Here is a 22,952-nt window from a genome sequence, read left to right as displayed (position 1 = left end):
ACTTGTGCAGCATGTGGAAATCACAATAATGTCTTTAAATTCCAGTGTCTTGTATATCTCCAGCTTTAGCAGACCGTAAAGTGACCGGTATACAGCACACCCTTAAAAGTCTCTGCATATAATTCACAGTGGCCACTGAAATACAAAACGTCACAATTCATAGATGCTTCCTGTTGTGAGATTTGTTGCCAAGACTTTTCATAAAATTAGTCAGAAGAGGGAATGTTAAAATTTCTTCAGATTGTCTGTCTTATCACAAGGGTGCACTTAATGTCAGATGTGGTGAATGGTGACTTCTGACACAGTTTTTAAATTATTCATTTTTAAAATGGCTTGCATGTATTAAGTAGTGGTCTTTGTGTGTGTGTATATATATATATAACAATATACTTATTAATGTTTCTATACTGTTGAGAACAAGCAGAGGTGGGGGTGAATAGATGACCTAATATCGAAGGTATTTTCCATCTCTAATTGCTATATATTCTTGGATCTCAGAATAATTAATACCTTGAGTTGAATAAACTTTAGGTTCCCAGGAAACCAACTGCCCTGTTAGAAAATTCAGTGGAATGTTCATTCTATGAGTGCTTTTTTCAGGACGTGCACTGAATAACCACACAAGGTCACAGTGGTGAAGACAATGTGATTTTAGAGGTATGAACTAACCTAATTATGGGCTCAATACTGCCAAGTGCTCAGCATCTCCTGTAAGTTGTTGAGCACCCTCAATTTACATTGACTTCAGTGGGAGGAGCTGAGGGCACACAGTACCTCTTAGGAAGTGTTCTGCATCTCACAGACCTGCATTATAAAAGGTGTCTTTACTAACCAGAAAGGCAAGATTGTGGCTTTCAGCTGCTATGTGCATTGGTGGGGAGAGAAAAAAAAATCAAAGCAACATTTTGAAAAATTCCTGAAATACAGAATTTTTTGTCACCTGAAATAAATAAATAGCAATTGTTTTGCTTGATCAGCCATTTATATGAGTTGGTACAGCAGTATCAAATGAAGGAAGATAACAGTGACACTGCTGTCAGCTTTCTTGCAGAATGGTCCTTTAATGCTAAAGTCAGCATAATTGATTGGATGGCATCTGCTGGCTCAGTGGTACAAGACTGCTTTCATTCACACCCTGCCATTTTATGTCACCAGCTCCCCCTGCCAACTACTTTGTGGACTGACGTCTCGTCAGAAAGTTCATTTGAAATTCTTTGCCCTTAGTATAGTCTGTCAAATGCAGTTGGATTCCCTATAGCACGGTAACCAACCAAACCAATAGGTGAAGACACGGGTTGGAGAAGAATGGGAGAAATCCAAAGAAAGATTCCAACACCCATACCAAGAGAGCCAGTAAGCACTAAGCAACAGTGGATTAGAAAGTAATGCAATTTGGCTGAGTCATAGCTAAAATTAATATTTCATGAAGGTCCAGAGTGAGTCCTAATTGTGCATTTGCCATTTTATCAAAATATTTTTATTACAGTTCACTGAATACTTCTGTAAAGTGTATTGCTATTAAAGAAAATAAAGCCCAAGGACAAACTCCTTCTCCACATTCATGGATTGCCCTAGCTGGCACAGTGAGGGCATTGGGAATTGGGAAGAGATGGAAGTAGATGTATCCTCAGCTACATGATCTTATCAGACAGGGCAGGAGTTGGAGGCTGTAACCTTGTAAACACATTGAGCTCAGTACAGGATTATGCTGAAACTTTACCAGACCTTGGATGGTGCTTGCTGCTACAACATATGCACTAGCTAGCAAGGGTAAGTCCAGCCTTAACCACAGATCATGCTCCTTTTGGAAAATTATGTCAGGCTAACACCCTAGCCAGTTATGTCTCTCTTAGTGCTCTTGAGTTCTGTGGGGAGCTTGTACCCAGCTGCTTGATGAGAAAAGAAGATTTTTATTCTGTGTTTGCACAGTGGCTAGCACAATGGTCTCCTGGTCTATCACTAGGGCTTCCAGGTGCTACAGTAATACAAATATTAAATCATATGTCTTTCTACTCCCATTGACTATGATAAAGTGTAGAGGGTTGGCTCTTCATAGCTGGCTACAGTTGTAGGGTGTAGACAGAGAGTCACACCCCTGGCTGGGCTGGCCATAGGGACCACCAGTCAATGGCAGTCCTCCTCTGTTAGGGAGACTGCCAGTGGTTAATTCTGAGCCCTTTTTTTCAAACGGCTGATGAGGGGCCTTTTTATAAAGGAAGAGCAGCAGGCAGAAGTGGCCTTCTTTGGAGCCATTCTCGACTGTTGCTGTGGCCTTGGTCAGGTTTGGAAATAAGATGGGCCTGATAGGACCACTTAGTGTTAGAATTTTATGAATTTGAGCATCATAAAGTGGGGAGGCTGTGGCCTCAATGTCTCTTGTCAGTGCTGCCAGGGCAGGTTGCTGTTAGGAGGTATTTTCAAGTTGAATAAAATTAAGGCCACTTGGTCAAAATAAGATAATTCCTATCTCTGTCCTCAGTGGCTCCTACCATTAAAAAAGGGTGCACTATGAATGCCTACCGAGAGAGGCTGTGCAGTGATGCTGCATGGGTCACACTCTAGCCTGTAACTAGTTAGTGTATGAATACATCAGATTATGCTGACTCGGAGACAGAACTTCTGCCTGAGTAAATCAGCATGGCTCCATGGAAGCCAATGGAGCCATGCTGATTTACAGCAGCTGTGGGGATGTGTTCCATTCACCGCTGTCTTTGTTTGAGTTGCTCATGGTTGGTGGTCGTTTTACAGTTTGTCTTTAAAATGTCAGTCAAGTGATTTCATTTTCAGTGACTTTTTAAAATTTGTGTGAATTTAGAGCTTGTGAAAGATGCCAGATGGACAGCCCTGGAGCCAGCTGGCTTTTATTTATCCGTAAGACAGGCACAGGCACTGGGAGATGTACAACATTGCACCACTCAATGTCATACCACTCATACCAATCAAACCTGATCTAGAAGGACCATTTATGGTGTTGAGATGGTAATCCAATCTCTAAACTCATTCATTCATTCGTCTCTCTGCTGATAGTCCCAAGTGGACAGATTCAGCTCTGCAATAAATGGAACAACTCCATTAAAGTCAACGGAGTTGTGCTGGCTCATATTTGGAATTAATTTGGCATGAGTTTGTCAATTAGGGCTGTTTGTTGTGATGCAGAAATCTGTCCACTGGGTACTGGATTGAGATGATCAGTTCTAGGAAAATGGCAATGGGTTGGATTTTCAAAGGCACTAAAGGCAGGCTAACTCTGCTCCCATTTAAGTCTATGGGAATTTTGCCAGGGAGCATTTTTGAAAATTTCACGTGATATTTGCATTGCAAGCACTACCTCATCCTTTTCTCTATCAGTGCAATGGATTTTTATTCAGTTCTACTTATGGGGCACTTTTCCTAATTATTTTTGTCCTCTGTACCAATAGAAGGCCCTTTTCTGTTTTTGCTAGCTTCATTTTCAACTTCCTGATCAATGTCACTACAATGCCCTTTAGAAGAAATAACAATACTCCCCCAAAGGGAAAGCTGCCTTCTCTGTGCACAGAACAACCAAAATGGCTTGTGCTTGATAGAGGGAGGGAAAAAATAGTGATTAAAAAAATAATCTTTTTCTTCCCTGCCCTTGCTTAAGCCAGTGCACTCTCTCTCTCGCTCTCTCTCTCTCTAATCACCACTAAATTAATTCAGAAAGAAAAAGAAAATAGAAACTTGAGAAATGCATTATATACTGCTATTACACTTGCAAAAATTAACAGAAGTTGATTCAAAGGCTGGTGAGTCTGTTAAAGAATCCTTTGTTGTTTAAAAAACTCATACATCATTCAGGATAGCACCCCATTCTGCAGCATCCATGTTTCCCATTCAAAGCTACTACTTCCTCTGTAAAAAAGGGATAGATTTTTCTCTGTCTTGGGACAGCCTTCTACATGGTGCATGATGAACAGTCGCATATAGCCCTGTTACTGCTGTAACTCCACTGAACCAAATTGTCCTGCTCTTGGTTTAGCAATGTCAAAATATACAATTGTTCTCACCATGGTGGCAAGACTCTCAGCAGATCATCTGTTTTTCCTTTTGGTAACTTTTTTTTTTTTTTACTTCTGAATACGGTCATTAGTGTGATAGAAGTCTTTTGCAGAACCTTGGAATGAATTCGTTAAAACATACAATATTGTGAGAGCCTTTAGGTCAGACAGGATAGCGTGGTAAAATGCTCTCCTGCAAATCAGTCAGAACTAATCCAAAGTCCATTAATCACTTAATATGCAGAACAAGCTTTTCCTCCCCCGCTCCCCCCCCCCCGGTCCATCTATTGGCGATCGTTTGAAAAGTGTTATATTTTTTTACAGAGTCTGAACTTTGTGGCTTTGTAAATGAAATATATTTAAACCAATCTGTCATGATATAACACAGAAAATTATTCACAAAAAAGGCCCCTTGGTTTTATTTGATTCTTAACAGTCCTGGGATTCAGTGGATTTATACCAGCTGGGTTCCTGGTCCATACTGTTCAGGATCTAAATATAATATCCTTAAAAGCACTGTGCTATTTCAGAATATATTTTCTCGAATCAAACATAGTATACTGCTGAGTAGAACATTTTTAGCCATTTCTACTGTTTTTCTTGCTCTAGTTATATGGTTCTGGGCATTTTAGGCAGTAATTCTACTACTTATTTCTAAAACCACTGCTTGCAAAAAGGCTGTATGTTCTTTTTAAATGTTTGTGGTTTCCAGAAGTCATAGAAAACCCAACACTGTACATATCATTTCTCAGATATTGACAATTCAAGGGCAGGAATTCAGCTTTGGGTCCAATTAACTTATTATTCTGATAAATGATTTTAAATTTCTTATGTATGCCAAAATGAAAAGAAGCATAACTTGATTACCAATCACAGTGAAAATATAGTGATATGCAGCTCAAGTTCATACAATATTTCCATAAGGGGTAAGTATGAATTTATATTTATCTAAATAAGGAGAAAAGCTTCATATTAATAAATATCTTTAATACTGTAGATGATAGACAGATGTGTCTTATATCCTTTTATAACAAAAAGAAACTGGAATTGTAGTAATTGACTGTAGTTGTATTTTACATCAATAGGTCTGATTTAATTAAAATTAAACCTACAGACTTATGGCCATTACTGGTTATAGCTAGTTGTTTGTTTAGATAAATTATATTTAGTTCGATTATAACTTGCATATGACAACAAATTACCAGCTCACTCCTGAGTTTTTAAAACCTTATCAGTGTTACCAGTGCGTACATTTTCTGACAGTGCCTTTCAAAAAACTAACTGCTTTCTGAATTATGTCAGGCTATGCTGTTTCTGAATGACATGATAGCATTTTACCCAGGAACTCACAATCAGCTCCTGCACATCTGGAGGGGTCTGTGAAATTCACAATAATGCAGAAATAAATACCACGTGGGGAGTACGAAAACCTATGTAGCAGGAGTAATAAAAAACCCTCTAACAGGAGAATAGATATTTTGAAAATAGAAGAACCTAGCCAAGGAGAGAGATTGGAAATACTCTATACCTGCTCATAGCTGGCCTAATGGGTATATCCTATTTTCCTTGGTAATTCTCACTAATTATCTTGGAAATATGTGTCTATCTTCTGATTATCCAGGCAGTGTGTATGTGACTGTTTGTGTATGCACTGGTAGAACTGAGAATATAAAAGTATCCTAGTCAGCCTGCCTCTGCAAGTGGAGTCCAGTCTTCACTGTAGAGGGTGAACATGGTGCTACTCCTTGTAATGAGGAGAGTTAGCAAGGACGAAAAAGAGAGGCAGGGGAGGGGCGACAGGGGACTCTAGGAGAAAGGGGGGGAAAAGAGGAATTTTTTTTAAAAAAATCCTTGAAGTAAACAAAGAGAGGTAAACTGGAAAAAGATAGCAAGAAGAAACAGCAAAAGAAAAACAGTGTAACAGGAAAAAAGGAGAGAAATTTACAGAGACAAGGATGTGGCCACAGTTGAAGGAGTAAATAGAAGTAATATTGGCATACAGTGTCCCTCAAAGTTTTTCCTGTGAAAATTACATAAGAAACCAAATATTTAGAAGAGTGATTCCTGAAATTGAAGCTATGGTGACCCACTGAAGTCCCCAATCCTGCAATTGGATCTGTGTGAGTGTACCCCTTTGCCTGCATGGAGTCCTTTGATTTCTCATTTGCCACCCACCCAGCTCTCATTGCAGTATAGCCCCTAAACTACCATGTACAAAATCAATTTGTCCTCACTTGCTGAATAACTTTATAGTGCTGTATAAAAGGAGCACTGTCATTTTAAAAATTCAAGGATACATCTTATTCCACTGGTGCTCAGATAACATTTATCACCATACTTTCTTCACCTCCTGTAAGGAAATACTACTCTACGCCAGTTTACATGTGGAATGATTATCTAAATAATGCAGCAGCACACATCTCTCAACATCCAAACCTGCCAATATGTGACACAAGCCACCCAAAATGGGTGACAAATGTGCAATACCTCCACATTGTTGTGCATCTTTCTGTTATTGATGGATTATAATGGTTTTTAACAAAACATCCTTTACACAGGTTTTCTCACTGTGTGAAGCAAATAAACCACTTCTGCAATCTGTAACAAGTTAATTGTTCATATGTGTGGGAGGGAGCCAGGGAATGGAGATATAAGGACTGTTGCAGACTGCAGAGTAGTGTGAAACCCTGAGAAAACAAAACAGCTTTTACATTTATATTTAAAACACCATCATAATCTGTCAGTTGTGGAGATGCATGCAGCAATACACAACTGCAGATATTTTGGTCATTTTGGGGCCACATGTGGGTTGGGGGCTCGGATCCTGCACCAGTTGTCCCCAAATTCAGTTAATGCTACCCAATCCCCCATAATTAATTCCGTTGCCCTCCCCATGCACAGTGCTGCCACTCTCAAATCTAAACCGTGAATGGCCCCTCCCTACCTTGCTGCTGCAGTTAGCAGTGTTGCCAACTTGCATGAGTCTTGGGATTTTCCTTAAAGCCCAAAGTCTGCTTTTTCTTTGAGCCAAACCTGACCACTTTTAAAGCCTACACCCATCTAGAGAACAGTTCTCCCCTTGTTTTCCCCTTTCCCTCTCCAACTCACAACAGCTCCCTCATTTTGGTTGACACAATTTTGCTTAATTTATGTATTTTATTAGTTGTTATTGGTTGGAAACATTAAATAATGTAAGTACTGTTTAAAATGAAGATTGTTGGTATTCCCCACACAGAATCTAAGATTCTCCACAGGTCAGCAAACTTCTGCTAGGCCATCTGATCTGTTCATATTTCTCATTCTCCAAAGATCAAACAGGGACATGAAATGGACTCTTATACATCTGCAAGGTAAGGACACATAGCAGACAAAGCAGCAGGCCAGATCAAGACATGCTAGCCTGATGAGAGCCTCTAACACCTCTTTTGTGAATATCAGAGATGACTGGGCAGCCAGCTGGTAAAGGCAGGGGAAACCTCCAAAAAACAGGAAGAGGAAATGCTCTTAAACAACTAACAAAATTATCCAAAGCACAGGACTTGGTGGTGATGGGGGACTTCAACTACGCAGACATCTGTTGAGAAAATAACACAGCAGGGCACAGATTATCCAACATATTCTTGGAATGTATAGTAGATAATTTTTTATTTCAAAAGGTGGAGAAAGCTACTAGGGGAGACACTGTTCTAGATTTGATTTTGACAAATAGGGAGGATTTGGTTGAGTGGAAGTGATCATGAAACTGTAGAGTTCATGATTCTAAGGAATGTTAGGAAGGAGAACAGCAAAATAAAGATAATGCATTTCAAGAAGGCAGACTTTAGAAAACTCAGGGAGTTGATAGATAAAATCCCATGGGAAGCAAATCTAAGGGGAAAAACAATTGAAGAAAGTTGGTAGTTTTTCAAAGAGACATTATTAAGGACACAAGAGCAAACTATCCTACTGCATAGGAAAGAGAGGAAGTATGGCAAGAGACAGACCACCCTGGCTTAACCAGGAGATCTTCAATGATCTAAAAATCAAAAAAGAGTCCTACAAAATGTGGAAATTAGGTCAAATTACAAAGGATGAATATAAAGAAGTAACACAAGTTTGTAGGGACCAAATTAGAAAGGTCAAGCACAAACTGAGATCAAACTAGCTAGAGACATAAACGGTAACAAGAAAAAAAAATCTACAAATACATTAGAAGCAAGAGGAAGACCAAGGACAAGGTAGGCCTCTTACTCAACGAGGTGTGGGGATGGGGGAGGAACAATAACAAAAATTTGGAAATGGCAGAGGTGCTTAATGACTTCTTTGTTTCGGTTTTCACCAAGATGGTTGGTGGTGATTGGACATCTAACATAGTGAGTGCCAGTGAAAATGAGGTAGGATCAGAGGCTAAAATAGGGAAAAAACAATTAAAAATACTTAGACGAGTTAGATGTCTTGTCACCAGGGCTTGATTAAATGCATCCTAGAATACGCAAGGAGCTGACAGGGGAGATATCTGATCCATTAGCGATTATCTTTCAAAAGTCATGGAAGACAGGAGAGATTCCAGAAGGACAAAATATATGGAAATATGGAAAATGGCAAATATAGTGCCAATTTATAAAAAGGGAAATAAGGACAACCTGAGGAATTACAGACCAGTCAACTTAACTTCTGTACTCAGAAAGATAATGGAGCAAATAATTAAGCAATCAATTTGCAAACACCTAGAAGATAATAAGGTGATAAATAACAGTCAGCATGGATTTGGCAAGAACATGTCAAGCTAACCTGATAGCACTCTTTGACAGGGTAACAAGCCTTGTAAATAAGGGGAAACGGAAGACGTGGTATATCTTAACTTTAGTAAAGCTTTTGATATTGTCTTGCATGACCGTCTCATAAACAAACTAGGGAAATGCAACCTAAATGGATCTACTACAAGGTGGGTGCATAACTGTTTGGGAAACCATTCCCAGAGAGTAGTTATCAGTGGTTCACACTCATGCTGCAAAGGCATAACAAATGGGGTCCCGCAGGGATCAGTTCTTGGTCCAGTTCTGTTCAATATCTTCATGAATGATTTAAATAATGGCATAGAGAATATATTTATAAAGTTTGCAGATGATACCAAGCTGGAAGGGGTTGCAAGTGCTTTGGAGGATAGGATTATAATTCAGAATGATCTGGACAAAATGGATAAATGGTCTGAAGTAAATAGGATGAAATTCAATAAAGACAAATACAAAGTACTTCATTTAGGAAGGAACAATCAGTTACACACATACAAAAAGGGGAAATGACTGCCTAAAAAGGAGTACTGCGGAAAGGGATCTGGGGTCATAGTGGACCACAAGCTAAATATGAGTCAACAGTGTAACACTGTTCCAAAACAGGCGAACATCATTATGAGATGTATTAGCAGGAGTATTGTAAGCAAGACACGAGAAGTAATTCTTCTGCTCTACTCTTGGCTGATTAGGCCTCAGCTGGAGTATTGTGTCCAGTTCTGGGCATCACATTTTAGGAAGGATGTGGACAAATTGGAGAAAGTCCAGAGAAGAGCAACCAAAATGATTAAAGGTCTAGAAAACATGACTTTTGAGGGAAGATTGTGGACAAAAATAGGTTTGTTTAGACTGGAGAAGAGAAGACTGAGAGGGGACATGATACAGTTTTTAAGTACTTAAAAGGTTGGTATAAGGAGGAGGGAGAAAAATTGTTCTTCTTAACCCCTGAGGATAGGACAAGAAGCAATGGGCTTAAATTGCAGCAAGGGCGGTTTAGGTTAGACATTAGGAAAAACTTCCTAACTGTCAGAGTGGTTAACCAGTGGAATAAATTGCCTAGGGAGGTTGTGGAATTTCCATCATTGGGGATTTTTAAGAGCAGGTTAGACAAACACCTGTCGGGGATGGTCTAGATAATACTTAGTACTGCCATGAGTGCAGGGGACTGGACTAGATGAGCTACTGAGGTCCCTTCCAGTCCTATGACTCTATGATTAGGAAGCTGTCTGAATTAAATGATAAATAAAATTCTGAAAGATTTGTCAGAAAGAGAACGAGAAAAGTAAAAAGTTGGAAGATGCAGAACAGAACAATGAAGTGGGGAGCAGAAGCTGAATGTTCAGATACATTTGTAGAAGTTTGGGGAGGCATTAAAGCTATGGGGAAATATCCTGTACCTCTAGACCTGCTAAAGTTTGCCCAAATGAATTAGTATGGGATGGCATGCGCAAGAATTCTTACACTTTCTTGCCTGGAGAGTCCCATTTTCAGTAGCTGCTGACTTTAGAGGCAGTAAGGAGAAATTGTTCTGCATTACAATTTTTCTTAAGTTCAAATGCACAAAAATATTCTAATGCCATTATTTAAATCAATGGTATGTCTTCATCTGGTATACAGTTTTCAGTTCTATTCAACTCATCCCAAAAAGGTTATAAGAGAAATAGAATTGGTTGAGAGTTGAGGAAACAAAGGTAATTAGAAGCATAGAGAGAATTCCATATGAGAAGAGGTTGAAAAAATATGGGAACATTGAGATTGACAAAGTGGATAAGACTGAATCCAACACCCTCTCTCTGAAAGTGGCAAATACCAGATGCTTTAGAGGAAGATACAATAAACCCTGCAGTAGGTAGTTATGAAATAACCTTCTGTCACCATGCCTCAGTGGGCACAACTGAGGATGCCAAATTCAGGATGAATTGCTGAGAAATAGGGCAGATTCACCTCCAAACTCATGGTTATTTTATTATTAGATATACCAGGCCAGAACCAAAAGTAAACTTCTATCTCAGCACACACTGGTTAACAAGAAGTCCAAACTGCTGTCTTCTTAGACATTAGACTTAATGATGAGTGGTTATTGCAAACCAATCTCATCAAACAAAGTGTTCTTCTGATGTCAAATGATCAGCCACATAACTAGGTCAATATATAGCTCAGATCTTACCCAATAATCATGGGGTTTTTTGGGGGGAGGGAGAGGGGGAGAAAACCTGGATTTGTGCTGGAAATGGCCCACCTTGATTATCATACACATTGTAAGGAAAGTGATCACTTTACATAAGCTATTACCAGCAGGAGAGTGGGGTGGGGGGAGAGAAAACCTTTTGTAGTGATAATCACACATTTTTTCATGGTTTGTGTGTATAAAAAAGTCTTCTGTATTTTCGACAGTATGCATCCGATGAAGTGAGCTGTAGCTCACGAAAGCTTATGCTCAAATAAATTGGTTAGTCTCTAAGGTGCCACAAGAACTCCTTTTCCTTTTGCAAATACAGACTAACACGGCTGTTACTCTGAAATCTGTCAAAATAATCATGCTGTTGCCACTCCTTTAGTCTCTAGTAACTAAAAGTTTATAAGAGAAAAGAATAAGGAGAAAGTTAAAATAGTTAAGGAAATCAAATATATGCAATTATTGCACAGTTCTTGTATCAGGTTTGAAGCAGTCATGGAATAAACATCTGGCTTGTAAAATTTCTGGTAACTACTGAAAGATTGGAAGGTCCTCAGTCAATTGGTTGGAATGATCCTTTTGGTATTAGTCTACAGGTCAGAACAGGAAAGGGGCAAAATTGAGATGCTCCCAGGGTCTTTTATACCTTTTCCCATGTGGAGGGAATGCTCTTAGTCTTAGTTTGTGGAAAATTACAGGCACAAGATGGAGTCCAGGGTCACATGACTAAGTCACATGCCCTTACATGTTTGATGACTCATAGGATCAGCCATTACCCATATTTTGGCTAAAGAGTCCACTGGGAGGCTATGACCCATTTTGATAGCTAAGTGTTCTTTAATGGGCCATCACTTCATTGTCAATGGTCCATTCAGAATGTTCTGGCTAGACTGGATGTTATCTACCTTGTGGGTGTTACCACAGGAGCAAACACATTGGAAATACAGGTATAGAGTCTATATTCATAACTTCTGATACAAAAATGACACATGCATATAAAAATAATCATTCTCAGTGAATCATAACTTTTCCATTGACACCTTACATGGTATACTTTATTTGAGCATAAGCTTTCATGAGCTACAGCTCACTTCATCGGATGCATACTGTGGAAAGTGTAGAAGATCTTTTTATATACACACAAAGCATGAAAAAATACCTCCTCCCACCCCACTCTCCTGCTACTAATAGCTTATCTAAAGTGATCACTCTCCTTACAATGTGTATGATAATCAAGGTGGGCCATTTCCAGCACAAATCCAGGTTTTCTCACCCCCCCCCCCCACACAAACCGACTCTCCTGCTGGTAATAGCTTATCTAAAGTGACCACTCTCCTTACAATGTATATGATAATCAAGGTGGGCCATTTCCAGTACAAATCCAGCGTTTAACAAGAACGTCTGGGGGGGAGGGTGGGGGTAGGAAAAAACAAGGGGAAATAAGTTACCTTGCATAATGACTTAGCCACTCCCAGTCTCTATTCAAGCCTAAGTTCATTGTATCCAATTTGCAAATGAATTCCAATTCAACAGTTTCTCACTGGAGTCAACACTCTCACAAATCTTGGGAGACAGGCCAGTCCTTGCCTACAGACAGCCCCCCAACCTGAAGCAAATACTCACCAGCAACCACATACCACACAACAGAACCACTAACCCAGGAACCTATCCTTGCAACAAAGCTCGTTGCCAACTGTGCCCACATATCTATTCAGGGGACACCATCACAGGGCCTAATAACATCAGCCACACTATCAGAGGCTCGTTCACCTGCACATCCACCAATGTGATATATGCCATCATGTGCCAGCAATGCCCCTCTGCCATGTACATTGGTCAAACTGGACAGTCTCTACGTAAAAGAATAAATGGACACAAATCAGATGTCAAGAATTATAACATTCATAAACCAGTCGGAGAACACTTCAATCTCTCTGGTCACGCGATTACAGACATGAAAGTTGCTGTATTACAACAAAAAAACTTCAAATCCAGACTCCAGTGAGAAACTGTTGAATTGGAATTCATTTGCAAATTGGATACAATTAACTTAGGCTTGAATAGAGACTGGGAGTGGCTAAGTCATTATGCAAGGTAACCTATTTCCCCTTGTTTTTTCCTACCTTCGCCCCCCCCCCCCCAGACATTCTTGTTAAACAGTGGATTTGTGCTGGAAATGGCCCACCTTGATTATCATACACATTGTAAGGAGAGTGATCACTTTAGATAAGCTATTACCAGCAGGAGAGTGGGGTGGGAGGAGGTATTTTTTCATGCTTTGTGTGTATATAAAAAGATCTTCTACACTTTCCACAGTATGCATCCGATGAAGTAAGCTGTAGCTCACGAAAGCTTATTCTCAAATAAATTGGTTAGTCTCTAAGGTGCCACAAGTACTCCTTTTCTTTTTGCGAATACAGACTAACACGGCTGTTACTCTGAAACATGGTATACTTTGTATAAGATTTGTTGCAATTGTCTAACAGTGGCAATATTAATGACATAAATCATCATGTTTCAATCATACAACATCACTCCTTCCCATAGGGAAAGTGTCTTCCTTATCCCTGTGAGCTAGGCCCTGATTTGGCAAAGCACATAACACATTTTTAAGTCCATCCTTGTTCAGCAAAACACTTAAGCATGTGCTTATCTTTTAGCAGGAGCTTAAGTCCCATTGTCATCAACGGGACTTAAGCATGTACCTAAAATTAAAAACCTTTTACATGCTAATCCTGTGTTTTGTTGAACTGGGGCCTTAGAAATTGTTTGTCTTGCATCCTAAACTATGAAAGTTTATATCTTTCCAAAAAAGTGTGTGTATATTTTAAATGCTCATTATTGTTACTCTGGATGTTTTCATTATCTATATAAGCTATATAGAAAAGACTACATTAAGAGAATATTTTGGGGCTGCAAAATCAAGCACTGAAAAATTTGGAAAAGCCAGGTTTACATTTGCCTATGCAACCTTAATTCCACTCCTTCCAGCATCCATCCTGTGCACTGAATGAAGCAAGAGATTTGTGGAAAAAATAGGCTGTGATCCTATAATCAAAGATCTACACACAAACAAGGGTCCGAATTAAGGTCGCACGTAACTCTGACATTTTCCAAGGGCTTGGTTTAACAACCTAAATAACATTTCTCATAATGAAATGTTCTTGTGTGTAATCGTTTAGGGTCCCCTCCCCCCCCCAAAAAGGTAAAAATAAATTCTATTATTTGAAATGGTAGAAACCTCACCTACCCATGTATCATAAGTGGGGGTTTAATTGTGAACCCTCAGCTTTGGCTCAGACTTCTACCTCTGAACCACATTTTGGAAAAAAAAATAGTAGGAGTATATTAAATTAAAGCGGTGATTCTCAAACTTTTGTTCTGGTGACCCCTTTCATGCAGCAAGTCTCTGAGTGCAACCCACCTTATAAATTAAAACCACTTTTTAATATATTTAACACCATTATAAATGCTGGAGGCAAAGCGGAGTTTGGGGTGGAGGCTGACAGCTCATGACCCCCCCACACATAATAACCTTACGACCCTCTGAGGGGTCCCGACCCCCAGTTTGAGAACCCCTGAATTAAAGTGTCTGATTTACCTTCTCTGTACCACTCATTGTATTGTGTACCTCGGTGAAGGTCCCTCCTATTTGTGTTTTTTTCCTGAATTCAATAGATGACTTTTGTCATATAACAGAGATAAACTACTATCAGGGATTGTGGTGCTTGTAGAGTAGAACAAATTGATAAATTAAAGAGCAGTAAGTCACCTGGACCAGATGGAATGTATGAAGAAAAATTCTGAAGCAACATAATGAATGAAGTGGCTGACCTGCTAACAAAAATATGTAATCACTCACTAAAAGCTATCCAGTATACCATATTTTTTTAAAAAGCAAGAGGGTTGACCCTGGGAGTCACAGACTGGTTAGCTTGACGCCAATAGCATGTAAATAGGTTTAAAATAGATTCATGAAACAGCTAAATGATGTTTTAAGAGAGATTAACCAGCACAGACTCTGCAAAGTAAAATTGTGCCTCCCTGATCTATTAGAATTCTTTGAAGATGTCAATCAAATAGTGGATAATGTAGAAGCAGCTGGCATAATTTATTTGGACTTTCAAAAAGCCGTTGACAAAGTCCCTTACAATTAAGGAAACTACATGTTTCTGGATCAGAAACTAGCTGAGAGACAGAAAAAAATAGCAGGAAGAAACAATCAATTTTAACCTTGGCAAATGGTTCATATTTCAGGAGTCACAAAGGTTTCTAGTAGGACCAGTGTTGCTGAATATGTCTGTGATATGGCAAATGGAGTAAGCAGTGAAGTAGCAAAACTTGAAGAAGACACAAGTGAGTTTAGATTAGTGAAGAAGATTGTGAAGAACCTCCCAACATATTATAATATCATTATATAAATTAATGGTATCCTATCACCTGGAATGCTGTGTCAGTTCTGATCATTCTCCTTCAGAAAGACAGCAGGAAGCAAAGGAGGTTCAGAGATTTGTGATGAGTGTGACTAGAGGCTTGACAAAATGTCAACATGAAGGAAGCGTGAAAGCACCAGGACTGTTTATTTTGCAGAGGAAATGAATAAGAAGAGAAATGATAAAGGTATACTAAATAATAGATGGCAGAGGGAAGGTAGATCAGCAACTTCAAGAAATTTAAATGTGGAAATGGATAAAAAGGAAATATTTTTTACATATAATGCACAATTAGCCTGTGGATATACTGAGTCCAAGGGCTGAACAGGACTCCAAAATAATTAGACATTTAAATGGATAATAAGAAAGCTCACAATTACAACAGATAGCTGGGAAAATATTTATATATAGGGATGTGTTCACACCTTGCAATCCACTCTGAGCAAGGGGCAGTGAGTGGTTTCAATGCCCTAAAAGCAAAGCTGGGATTGAATTCCAACGCTGAGAATCATACTTTGCTCCCTGCTTAACTCTTACTCCATGGGGTAAGTAAGTTGCATTGGCACTTTAGCTGGTGCAGTTTACTTACTCCTCAGTGCTAGCTCAGCTGTGTTGGGCAGAGTCCATAAGGGTTACAAACCTTCATGATCCATGGCATAACCCAACTATTCATTCATGGAAGCTAAGAAGAAACTTCTGTTCTTTTGCAGTTCTTATTCTGTTCCTGAAGCCATGAAGTCTGAGACTCGGTGGGCAAATTATTCCTTAATTGTCATCTGTGGGATTTCTTGCATCTTCTTCTAAAGCATCTGGTAGTGGTCACTGGTCTAGATCAAGTACTGGTCTCACACAGTGTGGTAATTCCTATGTGTCTGTATGCCTATTATTTTAACATAATCTAAAAATCTGAGAAAAATACCACTGGGAAGAAATTAAATGACAGATAGTTTTGAAAGCTCCTGCACCTTATCTGTCCATTTTACAGAACTACTAATGATAGAGTGGAACACTCACCCCTAAACATTTTCAATGCATGTATTTGATTGTACAACATTGTGACACTTACCTGAACTGTTTGAAATGCAATTGTCATCACAAGTTCCTTAATGCTTTTCATTTCAAGACTTTTGATCAGCATCTTAAAAATGTTACCCAAATTCTGATTCTCCTGGTAGCCTCAGTATTTTGTAAGCTTTTGACAGAAATAGTTAAACACTTTTCCTTGGTTTTAAGGAAAGGTAATTTCAGTTGTTTGAAGAAAATAGAGAGATAGTATTTTACATATGACTATTGTCCTTTTAAATGTCATAAGGTAGGAGGAGCAAACTTTCACACCAAACATAAACACATCAGAATCCAATGTAAATCATGCTTACATTCTTCTCTGCACTGATTTTGAACAGATAACACAAGGAGGACTGGAATGCCTGGAACACAGCAAGCTATTTGAGATACCAACAGGGAGCAATATAAACAGAATATGAATATCATGAATATAAAGTTGTGATCTGAATAAAAGAGCAAATGTCCCAGTAAGATGGTCCTTGCAAAGTGTGGACAGTACAGAAATAGGAAAACAATGGAGTTGGTTGAATTATTCGCTAAGAATAGATCTGGTCAAACACCAAATTATATATTCATGATTTTGTTCAAATGCATTAGAATCTTAATTGAACAATATTTCAGCATATTAGTATTCATGAATCCAATCAGAAAACAGGAACAAAAGTGTATGACTTGGGTGACCAGTTTTGAACTTGAATCCAGAATACCAAATACCAAAATTGGACACTTTGCAAATACTCCAAGACTGCTATTTATTTGTCTGGAATAGCTTTGTCAAACATTTTGAATACTACATATACTCACAAAATCTGGGACTGATTGACAAATACTTTGTGGGGAAAAAATTGGCAAAACACCCTGAACTTAATATGTGTTGAATACAGCTCTAGCTGTGAACAAGTTATCTGCTGTTTTATCCTCTTTTCCTCTTTGAAATTGTCCATGAATACATAAGAATCCCTATAAGGCTGCTGTTATTTATAATTGTTTGACAAACTATGTGAACAAATTTCAGCCTATAGATTCCTTGTTTTTTGCTAAATGCAAGTATTGCTTTGAGTACTATATTTGATTGCTGGACTTTGCTATTTGAGCTTTGTAGCTTTATAAACAGGAACTGTGCCTCCACACATTATTGAGGTTTTGATGCTTTCTGAGAAAGAGTGGAGAGTATTTTAGTGAGAGACACATATCAGGAAATAAGCAGACCTAGGGAATTTCATTAACATTTAAATCTTTTATTTTCTTCTTGTACTAAGAAAGAGAATTACATCTGGAACCTGATATGTTCACGGTAAACACAGAGAAGTTAGATGAAAACATAAAATACTTCTGGTGGAAGGTTGCAATGTAACACTACTTGATTTCTTAAGATCCACAATCTTAACACACAAGGACCAATAACACACAGAGAGAAAACATGCTGCTCCCTAAGCAAAAAGGCACACCTTACCTCACCTTGCTGTAAGCTGACTCTTTGCAGACTGACTGTAGATAGTGTGCTTTCCTCCTAGAGCCTTCAAGCAGGACCAGGAAACACCTTAGGATTTAAAATGGCAGCTTGTAATTTTTACATATGTTTCAATACACAACAGACCCCAACGATTCCCTGCATTGGCTTAATGATTTGTTATTGAACTAGGAATACAGCAGATACATTGCTTACAACTAGAGTTGCTCAAGCTGTGTTTGGCAAATACTATGTTGAGTATATATTGGCAAAGCACTCCTAGATTTTGTGAGTATATTTGATGAAAGTTGCTAACAAATAATTAGTAGTCTGTGGAGAATTTGTGAAGCATCTGATTTTGGTATTTGATTTTAAATGTCATAAAATCCCTTAGCTCTCCTTACCCATAAGCAACCAAAATACTGTGCTTCTGAGTTGTCAATATCCATTTGTCACTTTTATTTGCATGGTTCCTCTGGGGCCCAAAGTCAAGTTGTACATTAAGGAAAATATAACACAATCGAGCACTGGCACAGAAACACACTGGGCACGCTGACAGACAACAACTCAGAGAAATACACGAACAAGAGCATTTTATTATGGCGTCATACATGAACTCGAGATTTAAAAAACACAGAGGGTTCTTTACTCCTGCCTAAGGCAGAGGCAGACAAGCCACTGGAAGCAAAGACTAATTGACACAGTGGCAGAGTATTTTCAGCAGGGATGCAAAGGCCAGCCAGCGTAATGCAGCTCAGAGATGAGAGCAGCAACAGCAGTATAACAGTGGCAGTTCAGAGGTGGAGAGGTCCCTGTGGGAGACACTGGAGGACTTTGGTGTTGTCAGCATTGTGCCCCAGCTCAAGGAAGTTTCATTTGAAGTTAGGGCTACATAGACTGTCATTGACACCTGCAAAGCACAATTGTGGTGTCTGCCAATAGAGACCCTTCACTGGCAAATCAGGAGAGATCTATAGTTAGCCCTGTTTCAAATAATTGTATAAACACCTTTTCGACCCACTCTGCCGTCCAGTTAACAATTCCATAGAGTTTATGGGTGAATACAGTTACTGACTGATCTATCTGCCTCACCACAGGCTGTGTGGGCAGGCAGATATTTAGACAAATAAATGGGGCTGGTGTAACAGCAAATACAGCAGCTGGCACATTTTCCCAGGCCTGGAAGCTTGGGGGCTGGCCAGGTGTGGGGGGCTGGCCTGCGGGGGCTGGCCAAGCATGGGGGACCAGCCCGGTGGCTTGGCTCTGGGGGCTGGCTGGGCACAGGGGCCTGGCCTGGCGGCTTGGGGTAGCTGGGCCCAGCGTGGCTAGGACTGGACTGGCACTCAGGGGGGCAGCCCATCATGGCTGGGGTGGGCAGACTGGGACTCTTCCAGTCACAGGGGGTGGGGGCCCTCAGGGCTCCTCCTGTTACAGAGGTTGGGTTGGTGCTCTGGCGGCGGGGCGGGGGGCAGAGCTTCAGGCAGAAGGGGTTCAGCCAGCTGGCTAGTCTCCCCAAAGCGAGGGTTCACCTGCCACCCATGCACATGATCCTCTGTGCATAGGGCAGGGAGGCCAATAACACTCCTTTCTTCTTAATGCAGAGGGAAGGGAATAAAAGGACATTTTGGAAAGCAGAATTTCTTCACACTATCTTTTTGGAAGTTTGGCTCTACAGGATGCTGATAGAAAGCCCTTACTGTGACAGGAGCACTAAAATGTCTGTTACTTTAAAAGTAGCTAAGTCTTGGTAAAGCTGAAGCTGTGATATCCTCCAGTGAGTTTTCAGCCCCAATGTGCAGCTCATAATCCGACCACAAATGTGCATCACGGGGGAATTTTCTGCTGGGAATAGCTGTCATCTGTAGATTTTCACCTCTGCTCTCCATGTCCTACCCTGTGCAGGACGAGAGGAGTTTGTCAGTGGAAGGGAAAGTGTGTAGTTCTGTACTGCAATGCCTCCACTGACGGTCACACTTGATGGTCATAGTGATACCATAAGTAAGTGATGACTCTAAGTAAGTTACTGATGTAGGTTCTTTAGTGGACCCTAAAGCTGCCAAGCAGCAACTCTAAATTATACCAGGGCCAGCAGCTGGTCCTCACCATCTGATCCTGATGTTCTGTCCCTGCACCTAGCAGAGCTCTGACACAGAAGAGAATCTTACCTGAACACAGCAGAGTGGTTATTTTTTACAAGATACTGTGCACCCTAAAATTAAATGGAGGTGTTTATGATTCTTATTCTGCTTGTATTGTGCTGCTTGCACAATTTATTTTAATATAAATAACAATCCCCTTGACCTCACTGTTGAATGAAAAGGACATTGTTCCCTTTATTACAGATGTAATTATCCTTTATAATGGAGAAAGAACTCTTCAGAGGGTTCTGGGAGGCCAGCTGAAGTAAGCAGAACTTTTATCTTGTTTCATCTTCCACCCCAGGACTTGGTCCATTTAACTCTTTCTCTTCCTGTTGATAAAGGAGAAAGAGAAAAGATGAAAGTCACCTTTGTGACCAAATGCTGGGGAGGGAGAAGACATGGCAACTTTCCTTATAACTTTTAGCCTAGGCTTTAGGGCACTAGCGAGAGAAGATGAAAACTCAAGTTCAAATTCCTGCTCCACATTAGGTCATTTACATATGTGGGTTTTGGTGTTCTCTGGGAACTGGTCCCACAGGCAAGATAAACAAAGGAATATCTAGTTTGAGTATCCTGCCGGGGCTTAGGCATGGGATAGGCACTGGAGCAGCAGGCTCACTGGCAGAAACTTAGATTCATAGATATTAAGGTCAGAAGGGACCATTATGATCATCTAGTCTGACCTCCTGCACAATGCAGGCCACAGAATCTCACCCACCCACTCCTGCGATAAACCTCTCACCTATGTACGCGCTATTGAAGTCCTCAAATCGTGGTTTAAAGACTTCAAGAAGCAGAGAATCCTCCAGCAAGTGACCCTTGCCCTATGCTACAGAGGAAGGCGAAGATGCCAAGAGGGACTTTAATAGTGGAAATAGTAGAAATTCAGGTATGTAGGGATGGATTTAAGGCACCTTCACAGTTAGGTGGCAGCAAGCAGGGGTTTTGAAGATCTCAGTGGTGCCTAAATGTTAGACTTAGGCATATCAGTCCTTTTGTGGACCTAGTCCTTGATAAATAAGAATTCAATGCAGGCTGGTTAAAATGAAAATGAAAATAATACATGCTTAAATGGGTTTGGGCAATTATCTGGAATCCAGGATTTTAATGGAAACAAGGGAGAGAAGCTATTGATTTGAGCCCAAATTCCATTCCAGTGGAACTTTGAATCAAGTCCATCTGAGTCTCTGTGATTGTTAATCCAAATTTACATTGGTGTGACTCAGAGCAAGATCTGGTCCTTGATAAGCAAACTGTTTAATTGCACTATGTGACATGTTACTGTTCAATAATTACTGCATAAAGGGAAGAAACTGACAGATGGAGGAGTGGGGCTCCTCTATACAGAACACAGCCAAAGGAAATACAAAGATTTGCTCTTTGGAAGCAAAATATTGTTTATATGAATTAAGCCATGTATTTTTTTAAGATACAGTTGAATCCATGTGAACTTCCTAATTGCTATAATTAAATACTGTTATTAAATGTTATGAAATGAAAAAAAATATTCCTACTAAGAAACAAGACTCTTTAAGCATTCCCCCCCCCACTTCAACACATAATTTGCTCGTACATGTGGCAGGTGTGTTGGGATTTATTCTATTATTTTTCAGTCCATTAGGAGAGGCGACAAAGACACACTTTATTCATATAGGGCTCAATCTTGCAAGGTTTTTCAACTCCCACTGACTCAACTGGCAGCAGAGTATGCTTAGCAGCTTGCAGGAGTGCTCAGCTCATATGCTATTTTCTTTTCTAGCCTTCAAGAGACTCGGTTTACAGCTAATTTAGCTAGGAAAGCCAGTGTTCATGCCAAGGTTGATCTGTCAATGGTGACACGTAAGCAAACTGATTTTGCAAACCTTGTCATGCCAGCTTTGTTCCCAAAGCCAGTTCTTCACCTTGTCCCTCAAAGTGCTTTGTGAAACACGGTCTACACATGTATGAAAAATTCACTTAGTGAGAAGCCTTAATCTGTGCATAAAACTGACACATAGGCCTTGGGGGTCATAGGACAGGCTCTGCAAGGTGTACATCTTGTCATATGAAATTAAACTTACTTGCTGGCTAGTGCTCTGCAAATTACTCCAAGCAAATACAGGTAGAACAGCTAGGCCAACATGGGAGCTGTCACTGCAGTTGAAAGTTGGATCTTATATCTTTTAGTTTTTTACTCCTTAAAAATATACAAAACATTTCATTTCCTTAAAATGAGTTATTAAAACAAACAAAACAAAAAACCCACACAACCTCTCTCTCTAAATATATGAAATAAACTGGAACTTAGTTCAGGTGAGCATTACAATTATGTAAGTCTTATTTGCTCTGATCTTTTATTCTTAATATTTCAGTTAGACAAATGCACTGTCTGGAAAGAAAGGGTCAGATTTGCAGTGGGCATTAATTGGCATGTCTTCATTGACTTCAGTGGAGCTGTGGCCAGTTACAGCACAAAAGAAACACTGAAATCAACAGAGCTATTGTAACCCACACACCTCCAGGGTGCAATGTTCTGTCCTATCTAGTGGCACCAAGACCACTTAGTGAGAGACTGAGTCTGCTCTATAGCCTCAGTTAACAGCCGGTTGGCTTTTAGCTCATACAGTAGAGGCTCCTGCGCTAAGCTCCAGAAGTCCCAGGTTTGATCCTGCCCACAGATGACTGGAGTCTGTTGGCAAAAGGGGGGCAAAAAGGGCCTGCTGCCGCAGCGGTGGCCGACAGCCCCGAGCCTTTTTAAATTACTTGGGCAGGCCGCAGGGTGCCTAGGAGCGCAAGACCACTCCGGTCACGGAAATAATGCATTCATCACCTCTGTCCCAGGCACCTCCCCCCCTTCCCCCCCTCCCCCCTGGGACGGCTCTGGGGCCTAGAATTTCTGTTGGCGGGCCTGTCTATTGGC

The sequence above is a fragment of the Lepidochelys kempii genome, chromosome 4, assembly GCF_965140285.1.
Source record: "Lepidochelys kempii isolate rLepKem1 chromosome 4, rLepKem1.hap1, whole genome shotgun sequence".
In the NCBI taxonomy this organism is placed as follows: domain Eukaryota; kingdom Metazoa; phylum Chordata; order Testudines; family Cheloniidae; genus Lepidochelys; species Lepidochelys kempii.
This window is presented reverse-complemented; position numbering follows the sequence as displayed.